Below are 16,531 nucleotides of genomic sequence, written 5' to 3'. Positions count from 1 at the left end.
GAAAGGAAAAATTCAAATTTAAAGAAGCATGTTTTTTCTTGAATAATCTATGATAGAACATTAGTATCTAAGAAAAAAGAGTTTGTTAAAAACCAGCATACTTGATTGTAACACACTATTCCTCCAACTCTATCTTAACTTCAGAAGCTACTTTTTACATACTTTGAACTACAGAAAATTATTTCTAGAACACATATATTTTTTAAAACCTACGTAAAGAAGTAAATAAACCTAAGTAAAATACCTAAGTAAATAAACTTAGGTAGAATAATATTGTGGACTGTACAAATATTTCAAATGAGCAGGGTAAAAATTATATTGGGGCACATATATCAGCAAAATGACATGTGCCAGATTTAAATCATTACCTGAACATTTCCCTATCATTGAGATTAAAACCAGAGTATACGAGATACCACATTTTTCTATCTGCCACCCTGGCAAACTAAAGAGAAAAAAACAGGTCACTTATTCAGATAAATGTGGCCCAGAAGGCTATTTTAATGAGAAAAAAAAAAGTTAAATCTTTGATTTGCATTATATAAGTGACTGCTGACATCAATCAATCTCCCTAAAATACTGCCCAAATCTTCTAGTTTAAGGACAATCTCTAAATGGTACAACTTGACTGGAATAGCTGTTCTTTGGCACAGAACCACTAGAGAATTTGATTTTTTTTCATATAGTGCAAAAAAATCAATATGAAGTATATGGCATAACTACATATTGTTTAAGAGAGGGATTAACTCACACATGTATTCAAAAACTCTAGATGATCCTGATTTCTACCACTTGATTGTCATCAAGAGCCTAATTTGAATATGAAAATAATAATGAAAATCACATACAGTGAAGATCAAATGAGACAAGGCATACACAATGTTTAGCACCATACCTAGCACATCTTTATTTTTCATTACTTCCCTCCTGCTCCTTCTCTTCCTCTTTCTAATTCTTCTTTAACTGAAAGCATAGATGGCTTAGATTTAGAGAAAACATTAATAAAATGAACAAGTATAAGTTAAAGGAAAACATCATGATTATTTCAACAGATTTTAAAATATGTTAGAAATAGTTCCTCATTTATTATCTCATTAAAAAATAAAGTAAATCTAAAGTATGAGAAATAAACTTGTGCAATGTAAAACAACATTATATTTTCATAGCAGCATTTAATTTTATATGAAATAGGTAAATGCTGATGGCATTCCTAGTATACACAGTATATTTTACACCATTATAAATTTATGATTCAAAGTTAGCTGTTTGACAAGATAATGAGTTCATAATAGCCAATCTCTTTTCTTGAAATCACTATATTTTAAGTCTTCACTATTTCAAGTCTCCCCTATTCTATTCTCTTAGGATTTCTTATGTTCAGTATGTCCTACATACTGTTAGTCAATGGTATTGCTTGTTTCTTTGTAAACAAGAAACCCTACATGGGGATTTTCTCTAGTTCTGTTTTAATCACATATAATGCCACAATTCCATTTCTCCCTCATGGATAATCTCACATCTGCTTTTTTTTTTATTTTTTTTTCTGTTTGCAGGAATTGTATTCCATCGATAGCACTGTCTTCTGTATATATACCAATCACTGCTTGTGCTTCCTCTCCCCACTTACAAGCGTGCTAACATTCCCCTTCCTTACACTAAATCTCTATCAGTTTTTTTTTTTCATTAATAGCTAAGCTATTCAAAAGAGCTAATGTCTAAAAATCATATTTCTTCATATTTTCAAAGTACTTATATCTAATTTCTAGGTGTATAGCTGAGAGATTCCACAATGATTAGAAATCAGTTGATATTGTCAAAATTAATTAGATATTCTAGCTCAGGAAACTAACCAATCTCTTTTTCTTGGCTCCTTGGACATCACTTTTTTGTTTTATTTCAATTTCTTCTGTCTAATGAAGTTTTCAATATCTAAGAATATCAGTGTTTTCTTGCAGGGAGCAGGAATAAAAGTGTACTAAATTATAGATACTAAGACATAAGAAGGTATCAGAAAAGGTTAACAATATGTCACTATCTAAAAACCCTTCCCAGAGCAATATGCTAGGATCCACCAACTACAAACCTATGTGTATACACTGTGCCTGCTGATTTCCATTCATTCTTACAGCTTGAATGACAATTTACTTATGATATCAATAATCACTTTCACCTTCCTGAATTCAGATGGACATAGTACTGAATTGCCTAATCCATATATCTCTGCAGAATCCAATGGTCATCTCTAAATCAATATGATTTACCCAATCACTATGTATGTTTTACCCACACAATATGTATATTTTACCCATTATGTATGTTTTACCCATGTATTTAAAATACTTGCTCAAAGGAAGATTCAGATGTTCCCTGACAGAATAATAGGACTTTTTCACAAAGGACCCATCTATAGATCAGTGACTTGTTTCAGTTAAAGGTAGAGTGGAGGTGAAAAAGAGCATGGCATGGAAACCAGGTACCTCAGTCATCAGAACACACTTGGGGACATTAATCCATGACACAACAACTGGACACTCTAAGGCACTCAGAATGTCCCTGGAGAAATTTCTCATAAAGGGACTGCAGTCACATATGGGCAAGGGAGGCGCTCCCCTCAACACCACTCCCAGAAATAAGAGCTCAAAGAGTTGCCAGGCAGAGCCCAGCCATGTTCCACTGCCAGCATAGCAGAGAGATAGACTAGAGAAAGAATGCAACAATCCCTTGAAAAGTAGCAAAGCAGAGCTTGCAACCCAGGTCCTTTGAAGTCAGGGTGCCAGCAGTGGAAGCTTCCTGACTTCGAACTATTCTACACAGCCATAGTAATCAAAACAGTATGGTGGTGGAACAAAAACTGGAACTCAGATCAACAGAATAAAATAGAAAGCACAGAAATAAGTCCACACAAATATAGAAAGTTGATCTTTGACAAAAGAGCCACAGATATGCAATAGAGAAAAGACAGCCTCTTTAACAAATGGTGTTGGGAAACATGGACAGCCATAAGCAATACAAATTAAACTAGATCCATATATAATTCCATACACAATAAATTAATTCAAAGTGGATTACAGAACCAGATAACTACTGGATATAAATACCAATACCTACTACAACTCTAATGGCAAGGGAAACAATAGCAAAATTAAACAAGTGAGATTACATCAAACTAACAAGCATTTGACATCAAAATCATCACAAAAACTAAAAGTTATCCGAGAAAATGGGGGAAATATTCACACATCACATGTCTGACAAGAGCCTAATTTCCAAAAACATATGAAGAAATTACATAATCCAACAACAAAGATAATAGACATAATCAAAAAATGGGCAGAAAACCTATATAGACATTTATCTAAAGAAAACATTGAGATGGCTTACAGACATGAATGATTGTTCGATATCATTATAAGTGGAATACAAATCAAAACCACACCAAGATATTGCATCACCCCTTTGAGAATGACCCATCTCATAAAGATGGGTGTGGAGAAAAGGGACTTTTCATTCAATGTTGGTAGGAATGCATTGGAAAACAGTATGAACATTTATAAGATAATAAAAATGGAAATCCTGTAGGATCCACCGATACCTCTTCTAAGTATTTAACCCTAAAAGTATGAAAACTGTGATACAAAAATATTTGTATATGCCAATGTTCATAACAGCACTGACCACAATTGCCAAGTCTGAAACCAACCCTAAGTGCCCACTGACAGATAAATGGATAAAGGAACTGTGGAGTATATACTCAATGGCATATTACATTGCCATTAAAAAAGATGTGGTAGTATATTCTGGGACAACTTAGATGGACTCTGGGTGATTATTTTAAGTAATGTTAGTCAAAAAGTGAAAGATATTGGATGGTTTCACTCATCTATGGACCATAAATAACAAAATATCATACACAGGCAAAATAGAGCAGGAACAAACTTAGAGGTAGTGAAAGAATTTTCTGGTTCACATAGGCAAATGGGGAGAGAGTGGCAGGAAAGATGGGGGGAGGTAGATGATGCATTGGCACAGATGGTTTGGTGGAAGGTGAATAAAACGTGCATATATGGAGTAAAACATAAACCCAAAATTGAAATAATAAAACTTTAAAAATCTGTTGTGAATATGCATGACAGATGATTTTTAGGGCTATGAAATTACTATGCATGTTACTACAAAAATATGAAAAAGCAATAATAGCCCTTCCTTTCCTTCCCTTTCCCACCCTTAAAAGTAAATTACCTTACTACTTTTCATTTCACAATGAAAAGTACCAGAATCTACCAACTGTCTTCAGTAAGAAATGTAGAAGTCACTTTTACCTCTCTCCCCTTCTTTCTAAATCCTCTTTTTCAATTTTTTTAGCAATTTATTTTACCTCTTTAATATTTTACTTTTCACTTTATCACTACTGCCATTGATAACTCCTCCACATACATACCCCCAAACCTCATATTTTATATCAAAAGTCAAATTAAAACTATCCATTACTAAATTTCACTTGTATTGCTACCATGAAATGCATTTTTCAAAGTGCTACCAGCATAATACTTCTCAGTGTTAAATCTTAACTTGGCATCCACCTGGCTAACATTCTTAGTTACTCCTTATGGAGATTATCTACATAAGATGATTGACAGACAGATAGATACAGACAGATGACAGATATAGGTAGATGTATATTTTGAAATCCTATTTTTAACAAATTTATCTACACTAGTCCTCAAAAATATCAGCTGACTGTTCTATATAAAAGGAGAAATTACACACACACATACACACATAAACACATACACACACACAGAGGCACACAAACAGGCAAAATAGAGCAGTAACAAACTTACAGTTAGTGAAAGAAAAAATATATATATATTCTGTCTTTTTAACTATCATGAAGTTTGGAAACAGTTTTTATATATGAACAATGCATTAAATGTATAGGGAATTCTTGTTTCCCATGATAATTTCTTTATTCAACCATTGCCCTCTCATTTAGCACTGTAAAGCAGAATACTGAGCTCTGCTTGATTTTTGATTGTTTGTAACATGTTTTACTATGCTAAACTTTTTAATTCCTCAAAATAGAAAATTTGAGACTTTTTGTGTGTATCTAGGTCTGATGTTATCATTTTGCTTGAATATAGTAAGCAGATTGAATCTCTTATCAAGGCCTATATTTTTAATTCAATTATTTTCAATGCTGTCTTTGACATTTGTTTCTTTTTTAGGTTTTAGTCTTATTTTACATTATCTTACTTTCTAATTATGTTTATCATTTCCATCCAAGTTTACTATATTATAGTAGTCAGGTTTCATTTAGCCTTTGAGTCAACATTCAATTTCCTCCATTTCTGGTTCCTACTCCCACATACACTATTAATTCTGCCACTTGATTTTTAGCTTGCTTATAATTTATTTAGTTTAACCAACCATCTTTTTATCTAACATTTGTGATTGAAAAGTATTCTATTTCTTTTCCTTGTGTTTTACATCTCAATAATTTCTTCTCTCCTAGCAACACTTTGATATGTATATTATGTATGTCTTTTTGCATTTATCAGGTACTTTCATAAAATTTTATTTGCAACTTGTTGAATATTATTTTACAAATATGGCTCCTGCTAAGTGTTAGCCCAGTAAAACTTTTTTGCTTTCTTCCTGCAATATATATTTTTTAATGTTGTCTTGTTTCTTATCTCTAATTAATTCTTGGCTGATGGAAATTCCAAGTAGGTGACTTTGCCTAAATGATCTCTATTTTTCAAGCTAATCTCACTACTTTTACTTCTTCAGTGAGGAATGGTCAAAATGCATTCAATCAGCCTATTGAAACTATAATAATATAAGTTCAAATATGAATTTACCCTAAGTATTCACTGACAGGCAAAAACAACAGACAACAAGACAATTCAATCTTGGCTTTCTAATAACATCATAAGTTGGTTCTTTGTTTGGTCCAATCTTTTTCTTAATTTCATCTTCTGAAAAGGATGTATGAAAAGAATAGTAAATTACAAAATGATTAAACATTAATGCCATCTATTGTGAAGCATTTTTAGAGCCAGGTATAGATATTTCTCTTCATAGTTAAGTCACTAATTTACTAAGTGTAATTCACACAGTATTTGAAAAATAAGTTAGGTTTCTTTCAAAAGTTATTTTGGTACATATTTTTTAATAAGTATTTTAGTAGCTCACTGAGATAACCTTTTTCACCATAAATATTTGATAATAAAATTAATAGAAGAACCTTAATGGTATATATGAAATAGGTACTAAAGCTTTAGAAAATCCATTAGCTTGATTTGAAAACAAAAGCAAATACTCATTGATTCAAAAATAAGTATCTCTTGATGATTTTGACAAGATATTCATGTTTTCCCTTTGATGACTTATTTCTATATTTTGATACTGGTAGGGCAAAAGAGTTCTTATATATTAAATGCAGTCTACCACCTTTCTCAGTAAAATTAAAAATGTCTGCTTCATTTTTAAAAGACCATTCAATTAAAGATGTGTAATGGACAGAAAAATTATATCCAAGCCTTGCTTAAGTCTAATTTTATAACTATTGTAATGCAATAATTACCTTTCAACTATCATGTCATAAAGGAAAATCCAATAACTTTTAAACTATAAAATTTGTAGAACATGACACTATGATTTAGTAGACTGTCACACTCTACCCATGATTCTTTATGTTGAGGATTCCCAGTAAATTGAGATTAAAAACAGTCATAGCCTTTAAGTTATGCTTTTTGTTTCTTCCTATGGGTACTATGGAATAATTGTATTCAATGTGAATAATAAATTTGTCCTTTGTGTTTTCAAATGTTTTCTATGCTTCAGTTTTGATTTTTCAATACTGCTTTCAGTTGCACCATTATCCAAGCTTGACTAAATATAATTTCTTTTGACACTAAAACCACAGGTAAGGTGTCGTAATATAATTGTAATGCTAATACTTACACTACATGCATTGCTGCATTATAGTTAGTAATAAAAGCATGTTGAAGTGTTGTGAAAACTCCTCATGCCCTCATTATGTTATGATCTTTGATAACCTTTATTTCTAGATGAAAATAGTTTACAATACTGTATCAGCTATAATGAGCACCAATAAACAAGCTGCTTTGCTAAGGGCGAATATAATTCCAAGCAATAAAATTGGATCTATGACACAGTATCTTTTATTCTTCATTTCAGATTCATTAACTATTATGGAGATCAATCTCTTTGACACAGTACATTTCTAACCACATTTATGCCAGAATATGTACTCATTAGCATGTTTGATCTCCTTAGCTAAAATGACAGGGTTTCCCCCTTGCTTTGTGATATTATACATAATTTGAAAAGCAAGCCTTGAGCATCTGACAAGCATGTTATTTAGGATACATTTTTCCCTAACTGTACACATGCAATTTTTCTCTCTGTATACATATATTTATGCATTTCTTGTACATTTTTGAGTATGTTATACAATGGAGAAAATAATATGATTTACAAAATGGGTAAAAACAATGCTCTTAAAAAACTATCCCTAGGAAGTATTGTCTACCAACATTAATATATATTTTATTTACTTCCAAATGTATAATTGTAAGTTAAATTATACAAATGTAGCTGGATAAATAGACAATGAATTACTGAACTTATTGCCTAAAGGTTTTGCTATTGACAGCTTCTTTGAAAGGTCATTTATTAAAATTTATAAGGTTCCTTGTAAGTACCATCATCCAGTTGATCTTTACAGCTCCAACATTAATTTTTGACACAAAATAGCAATACATTTAATAACGAAGAATAAAGAATATTACCAATAATAAATAAGTATCAATAAAAATATTCCCAGGCAATTTAATCTACCAAATTTCTTTTATTCTCCCTCAATAGACTGTGTTAATTTATATACAAATATTGAATACATAAAGCAGAATGGCTCAAATATCTCTCCTGTCCTTCATTTACTGGGATGAAGCTAAGGTTAAACACTTCTTTCAATGAAATGCAATGACAATTTTGAGAAAGAGTAGGTAATCCTATGTGGCTTAAGTACAGGGGGGCAGTGGAGAAAAAGAAGAGATGAAAAAACAGTTAAAAAGAACCTTTCTTTGCAAATCAAGAAGTTTATTTTGCAATTCTTTCTGAGAAAAAAGTGATCTCATCTGAGATGTGACATTATGGTTTTATTAATAAAAAGAAAATGATTTGGCAAGAGTGTGGAGAGGTAGATGTTGTTGACAAGATTATTAAAGCAGCTATTGTGTGATTTCAGAGACTAGACTGACTTTTCAGTAAAGTGAATATTAAGAAAGCAAGCCTGGTCTTAAATATTTAAAAAAAATGGGGAAGTCATCAAAGGATAACTTAAAATGGACACATTACTTAATTTGAGATATTTTTTATTGGAAAAGTAGTAATACAGAATTAATTTAGTCCTAGACCTATGACATATTAGCTGCATTGGTATATCAAGTTAGACACTCTCAGTCCCAATTTGTAATATTCAGAGATACTTAACTGACATTCGTTAAAGCGTTATTAAATGATTGAGTGAATGTACAACTGAAGTTATATTGCTCTGATAATGCAACTCGAATCTGGTTAAATGGATACAGTGTTTGAAAAAACAAATGCATAACTGCGCATGATCTCAATCTTAGGAGATACTGGGGAGTTCTTTGGAAAGTAACAATAGTAGCTCATCAAGAAAGTACAGTCCTTCAGGGGCCCAAATATTAATTAATATAATGCTGGATTCAGAGTAATGAAACAGAATGCATGATTAGAAGTTTCAATAAGAAAAATAAAGTGGGGGTAGAAGCACTTACAGGCAAAAACTTTAGTATTCCATAATTCTCTTTGCACTACAGAATATTCTTTTGCATTTATCATCTTACTAGGTTTTTGTAACACCAAATCATAAAATGTAAGAAATGTGGTATGTTATACTACTGTGTCATGTTTACAAAACTTTTAAATGGCCTCTCTAGGCAACTCTGCAGTACTTTAACTATTTTCTACTATATTTTATTTTTCCCCTTGTAATGTTGTACTAAGCCTGGTGAAGATAAGATCCATCTCTGACTCCTCTTTGTATTTTCATATGAATATAGCTTTGTATATTGACTTTGATAGAAAAGATATGGAAACACCAAAAGTTTACCAGGTGAGAAAAATGGTAGAATAGGAGTTTTTGTCCAAACCCCCCACCTACCACCAAAACTAGTGATTTGACAATCACACATGGTTTAGAACACCTATGTGGAAATCTAAGAGTCCAGTGGAAAAGTTTCAGCTCAACCTTGGAGAAGACTAATCTGAGATGGGACACACAGAAGAAGGTAAAAGGCACAGTTTCACTGTATCCTAGTCACTCCTCTCCCAAGGTTCATCAGCTCAGGGCCAAGAAAGATTAATTCATCCCATGATTTTTTCAGACAGAGAAAGTGAAAGTATGTAGGTGAGCACCAGCCTTCTCCAGCTGTGTGAGACATTCCCAAAAGACCCACTTCTTCCATAATCCATCCAGAATACTGAGGTGTGCTACATGGCCAAGGAGCCAGAAAAGACTGGGATGATAGCATCCAAGGCTCTCAGATGTCATTTAAGGTACATATATTTTATTAGCATTTGTGCACTCCACTGAAATCATCCCACAAGTCTCTCAGAATGCCTTACCTGAGGATATCACCCAACTGATTCCTGATGATCCCCAATGTTTTATGGTCTTATCCACACAACCCTCCACCCCTTGGTGAGCTCCCTGTTCATGGCCGCAAAGACAAACTGTGTGGTCTTTTGCAGAGAAGTAGTGAGTGTGCATGAAAACTAGGGCGACTATGAGATTGGGCAAAACCAAAAATTCAAAATCCCAAAATAACTGACCAGGGCCTCCCCTTGTGGTACAGGCGGTTGAGCGCCACACTGTGAAGCTGTCTGCAGCCTCTGCAGCACCAGTTCAATCCTGGCCAGCCGGCCTGCAAGGGTCCCACATGGTACAGCAGACCTCTCCTGTCTCAGCCACTGCTCCCCTCAGCAGTGTATTTTGTCAGACTGCCTGCTCTGTTCCCCGCACTGTCTCTGGTGAATCCTTTCACCCTCCCATGCATCTGGCCTGTACCCCAGTTCTTGTATAAATAAATAAATATTAAAAAAAATAACTGACCAGTCAGCACCACCCTAGGATTAGCAAATAAGAGGCTGTTAGTACCTGGTCTGGCTTTAGCAGTTTAAGTCTTGTGGGTTTTTTGTTCATTTGTTTCGTTTTGTTTTTAACCAAACAGACAACAGATTAATTGTTGGTGAGAATGTATAGAAAAGTGAACCCTTGAACACTATTGGTAGAAGTGTAAATTGGTACGGCTATTATAGAAAACAGTATGAATATTCTCAAAGTAAAGAAAAAATAGAACTATGAAATAAAATAAAATTTCTATCACCAAAGTAGTATTTTACAATTAAATAATGCTCTGCATGTACAAAGCCAATTAACATAATCTCATTTTATTTGACCCTTCTCTGTTTTCTTGAAACACATTATATCACTGAAAATATTATTTTTAAAATAAATGAAACTGAATAACAGAGTGATACTGAAATTTTTCTGGGTGTCTCACTCTTTAATGAGACCCACTGCTTTAAATCCCAGCTTTTCACCATTGAAACGACATGTCTATTAACAATATACCCATATGGGATTGGAATTGGATTGGACTAAGAAATTGTTACTGCTGGAAAATAATGGAGCTCAGGGAAATTAAGCAATTTGTCCAAATTTTTATATCAAATTATTGTCAGATCTCACATTAGTCTTTAGTGTGGCTCTATGGCAAGTAAAATAAAATGTTGCTTATGTTAGTAACAAACTGAATTTATTTAACTAAAACAATGTCTATATATTTCATCTATCTATCCATCTATCAACTATCCAGCTATCTAGTGTGTGTAAAGTTCTAAATTAGGTTAGAGGCATGAGAAGTTGCTGATTATTTTTGGACATGTGAGAGAAAAAATATGAGATGATTAATCAATCAGTATATATTCAAGGAAGAATTAGCTTGAACAAAAGAATGAACAAAGAAACTATTGCAATAATCTTAAATGCAACAACTTTGTAAGGATGTTGATAATAGGAAGGTTAAATACACAAATTGGGCAAGAATCATGAGAGTAGTTTTTAGGATGATTAACAATTGACATGAAGCAGTCATCCAAAGTGCTTCAAAAAAACTAATGAAAATGTATGATCGAAATAGTGTGAGAGTGGTATGACTTAGAAAGATTCTTACCTGAAAAAGGGATATTATGAGATAAATGTAGATAAAACAAAACTTTTGAGTAAAAATAGTAAACTTGAGAAAAGAACTTTGGGCAAAAATCACTTGTAGGAAATATTCAGAGGAATAAAGAAGAACTACTCAAGAGAAAGGAAAGAATATTTCACAGACAAAATGATTAAAAATAAAGTTCATGAATGCAAAGGAGGGAGTTATAGAGAGTAGAAAGTACAATGTTCAATTTACAGAGAGCTCAAGGACATGCAATCATTTGAATTCAATGCCTTCATGAGATATTCAGACTTTTAGTAGAGATATGATCACCAAATACATATATAGTAGCATCATGAATCAATGAAATAAAGATGTATAAATCATGCTCCCCTCATTCTTAGTGCATTAGAATTCAGTTTTTAATTAAAGCTCTAAAATTTTGTATGTACATTTTTATGGGAAAATAAACATCTCCATTTGGTATTCTTGGGAACCAAAGTTCAAAGTAGGAGATTTTCATTTGGGAAGAGATGAAGTGAATATTTCTTGTTTAAGTGAAGGGGTGAAAGACACAAACGATAAATAAAACATTGAGGCAGAAAGAAGGTAGTTGAGAAAAATTATACTGACAACTTAAGATTCCAGGGGAATGAGAATGAGCACCTACAGCATAGAGGAAGAGTTTTTGAAAAAAAGTAGAGGAGATAGTTCAAAAGCTCTAAAATCTAAAAGTTTTCAAGAAATCAATATAAGATGAATAAAATAATTATAAGGATCAGAGAATATGAATTATTTTATGATTATTCTCTGGGTTCTTTAATAGGCATAATAAAATAGGGTAAATTGAAAGGAAATATTACTAAAAATCAGAAATTAAACAGAAAAGAAAGGCATAATTCTATTTTGGTGAGCATGATATCTATGAGTTTATTGTTGAAGTGGTTAACTTCAACAATATGAGTTGAAACTTAACATTGGGGAAAGTGAAAATCACAACAGGAAATGATGGGCAGAGTCAAGGTTAAGTGTTTGAACATTAAGCAATAAGATGAAAATGAACATGTAAATTGGTAGGAAATGGAAAGAAACAATCTAAATAATGTAAACAACAATAAAGAAATTGAACTTTGTGTTAGGAAGGCAAACAATTTTAAAGGTAATTAATATTAAAGAATGGGAAGAATCATTCTCACATTAAGGCCTGAGATTCAACTATAATAACCAATGCATTGTATTTTTGACAGGGGGAAACACACCTGGATGAATGAAACACAGTGCAAAATCCAGAAAAGAGACGGAAATGATCAAGTCCAATTAACTTTTGAAAAATTAGCAACTGCAATACAACAGAGGAGGGAACATTAGCGACAGCTCTCTGTTACTACTTGGTATGATATTTTTAACACTGATCAATGAAAATTTTGTTAATAAGAAACATGGGAATAAATAGGACATAATAATAATGAAGGAAGCTAAATATTATACTTTCAGTTAGTTGTAATAATATAAATTAAATCAATAATAATTTCAAATTAAGCTATCTGATGACTGGTGGTTAGCTTATAGGGAACACTGAATATAAGTGCTTGTCATTTAATACACTAATTTTCTACATTAGATTGATTTTGCAATAGAAATAACAAGTTACTAGGCAATTAATATGAGTGTAAAGTATGTTAAATTCCCAACATAACAGGTCCTAAAATAAACAGTGCTATTTATTTTATCAATCTTTATTTTTGTGTGAAAGTTATTTATAAATGTATAAATATACAATAGATTTTCATTTAATGTACTTTTCTTAAAATGTGTGCTAATCATCAAACTGCCACTTTTCACTGCAAGATTACCGTGTTTATCATAAAGTTTTGTTATAGCACACAAAAAAGCATGATATATTCCATTATTCACAAAATGCTTTCTTAGAAACACACTTTTCTGAACTGCCAATTAAAATAACCAAAATTCTATTTGAAACATTTAAGATACAGATGATTGCAACTATACTGGTAATGAGGGATGTGAATTATTAAAAGACAAACATACCTTCAGGAGTGAGGATACAAAATTTATCATTTATACAATAGACAATTTTGTGTTGTAATATTAGAAACCATTTTAAAAATCTTATAATGTCTTATTCATTGTGGTAAATTGGGTGCTTATGAAAAGCCTATATTTAAAGGGTGGAATACACTGAATGTTTTTTCACTTTTTCACTTTAATGTCAATTTATGTTCTTATACATCTAAACTCCTTAAAAATGTTTCTCAATTTATTACATTAGAGACAGATTTCTTTATCAATATGTTTTTAGGTCGTATTAGGTTATACATAGGAGTTAGGGCAGATTTAATATGGAATTACAATTAAATGGGAAATGTTTTTAAAAATCACATCAAATCACAATGCAAATTTCCCTTCATTCAAGTAGTTCTGACTGTCAATTGTCTCAAGTCTGGGAATTGATTGAGGGATTATGACTATTTTTATGATTCAGTTTAGATTTTTATTTTCTTGACCTAGAATGTTTTTGCTTATAAAGATCAAGTAAGAATCAAGCAGGCTTTCTATCACTTCTGGAAACACTAGTCAACTAACTAACATCTTAAGTCTGTGCAATTCAGACTATTGTGATTGCTGTTTTTACTCTTTTGCCTATACCTGCCTTGCCTTTGGTGGTTGATGCTACCACACGGACCCTGATGCCCTAGGAAACAGTTATTCTCACTACATTTAGCTTTCCCAATACAGAGAATAGCCACCTCTGTAAGGTTTGTCATACCTACAGATCAGAGTGGTGCCATATCTTTTCAGGTATGATAATACTTCCTTCAAAAATGCATTCCTCATGGTTTTGGTGAAACCAAAAGTGTTCCTATCTGGAAACAGGGAATGACCCTGTTTGTTAATCCTTACCTGTGGGCTCGAGAACACAGGGTAGAACCCAAAACCAGAGAAATAAAAAGGAGTTGAAAAGGGTTTAGTTACATAGCAAGTGTAAAGGTGTTGAGAGGGTAAAAGAGAGAGGGGTCATTCATTGGCCGATCCTATCAGTCCTTCCAGCAATTAGCTCAGCCTGTGCAGCCATAGAGCAGCCTCTGGGGCAGTGGACAAGAGGAGAAGAACAACTCCACCCTGACTGGAAAACTAAAATGTGGACAAAATGGTTAAAGAAAAGTACAAGTTCAGGAATTTGAATTCTCAGCTCAAGCACTATTACAAATGATCTGAAAGTTTCTCCAAGTGTCCTGGAGGCCTTTATCTCTTCTACCCTCATGGTTGAGATTACTAAAAATGAAATGCAGAATCACTTCTGTACTTTCTGAATTACAGTACAAGTTAAATTTTCAGTTTAGTAGGGGTAGAGAACATTACTTGAAAAGAAGGAAATTTTGTAAATTGGGATGTGCATTTTCAAGTCAAGAATCTGTGTCTTCAGGTTCTCCTTCATCCCACTCCAATAGCCTTCTGGCTCCTTCCGCCTTCCCAGAAGCAGTTGAATTCAGGAAGTATGCTTCAGAGCGTTCTGGGAGTTGTAACAAGATGAGAACTCTAGCAGCACCACCTCCTCTAACAAAACCTATATCATCTGGACCCTCCCAGTGTGAGTGAATAGGTTTTTAATGACAGATCCACTTTAATATTCCAGACTAAAAAACCCTTGAAACTCTACCTCTAAGTTAAACCAAGGCAGATCTGGAATTACCACTAGGCTGATATTGGGTCACATTTTCATCCATGCTTCAGACACCCATGCAAACTGTTAGAGCCTTTCCTAATTCCTGAGCCATGACATTAAATGTTTAATACCCCTAATGATCCCATGTTAATAAGTTAGATTTTATCAAACTTTATGTTCCTTCTATCATTATTCCACACCCTTAGGATCCATTCCTATACATGCCCCCTAGTTTTTTTGCATATATAAATTAGAAAACTCAGGTAGTTCTTTCAAAGTGTAACTCATCTCCTTATGAATTGCACATTGATCTTCCTCTTTAGGGATCTGCTAGAAATCAAGTCTACTTATAGGTCTATAACTAAAAAGGGATGGTTTGGATGGATATTGCCCTAAGGGAAGACAATTCAGGGTTAATTCAGTCAATTCAGGGTTAATTCCCTCAAACAGGATTGAAGAAGTCCACTGGGAGTGGACCTATTTCTGCTGAAATAGGGAGGCCCACTCTGCTGGAAAATACAAATTTAGGGGTTCAATATACCTAGCTTCACCAGTGTATTCCCACACATGCACAGCCCAATTTACAAAATTTCTTTCTTCTCAATTAATGTTCTCTACCCCTACTAACCTGAAAATTTAACTTGCAATGTAAATCAGAAAGTACAGAAGTGATTCTGCATTTCATTTTTAGTAATCTCAGCCATGAGGGTAGAAGATATAAAGGCCTCCAGGACACTTAGAGAAACTTTCAGATCATGTGTAATAGTGCTTGAGCTGAGAATTCAAATTCCTGAACGTGTACTTTTCTTTTACCATTTTGTCCAGAAGCATTACGTATAACCAGCCAATCTTTACAAGTTTTCAAAAATACATTTGAAATGTGCAAAGTTGATATCTGTGGAGTCATTTTAAAAATATAGTTGTAAATCCAATACCTAGAATCTGCCTTACCTGTCTTCTTTGAACTAAGCCAAATACCATTGGATTGGCCAAAAATAATTGTTTTAAGAAACTACAAGAAAACAATTATTTGAGAAGTTATCCAGTTCAGGAGGACTAGCTGACTGTGGACTTTCTGCCAAAACTGTGTGTGTGTGTGTGTGTATATATATATATATATATATATATATATATATATGGCCAAAACTGGTTCAAACTTGTTAACACAAATTAACTCTTTTACTAACCACTAGCTTGATCTTCCTCTTTCGTTCCTATAAACATCCCACTCTCTTTTACTTCCTCTTTTGAACATTATATGGGTTTTCTACCTGAATCTGTGCCAGCCCCCAACCCATGGCAATTCTTTGATCCTACGTAAATGTCATTTGCCTTTAAATTGCTTCCTGAATTATTAAATTGACATACAGTATCATGTACATTGTCATCCTACCTACTTATAAGTACTTGGCTAAGGATATCCAATGGATATATTTTATTCACCTTTACAAATAGTTCATGTCTTATATTATCAGTATACATATTTGTGGTAAAATTTCAGTCTAAGTCCAATATCCTGATAATCTGGTCTCAATTCCAAACCAAGTTCCAGGACAAACACTCCAGCTTGAAAAAA

Source organism: Talpa europaea (genome assembly GCF_964194135.1).
Source record: "Talpa europaea genome assembly, chromosome: 6".
In the NCBI taxonomy this organism is placed as follows: Eukaryota; Metazoa; Chordata; class Mammalia; order Eulipotyphla; family Talpidae; genus Talpa; species Talpa europaea.
The sequence above is the reverse complement of the archived record's forward strand: the minus strand, read 5'-3'. Positions refer to the sequence as shown.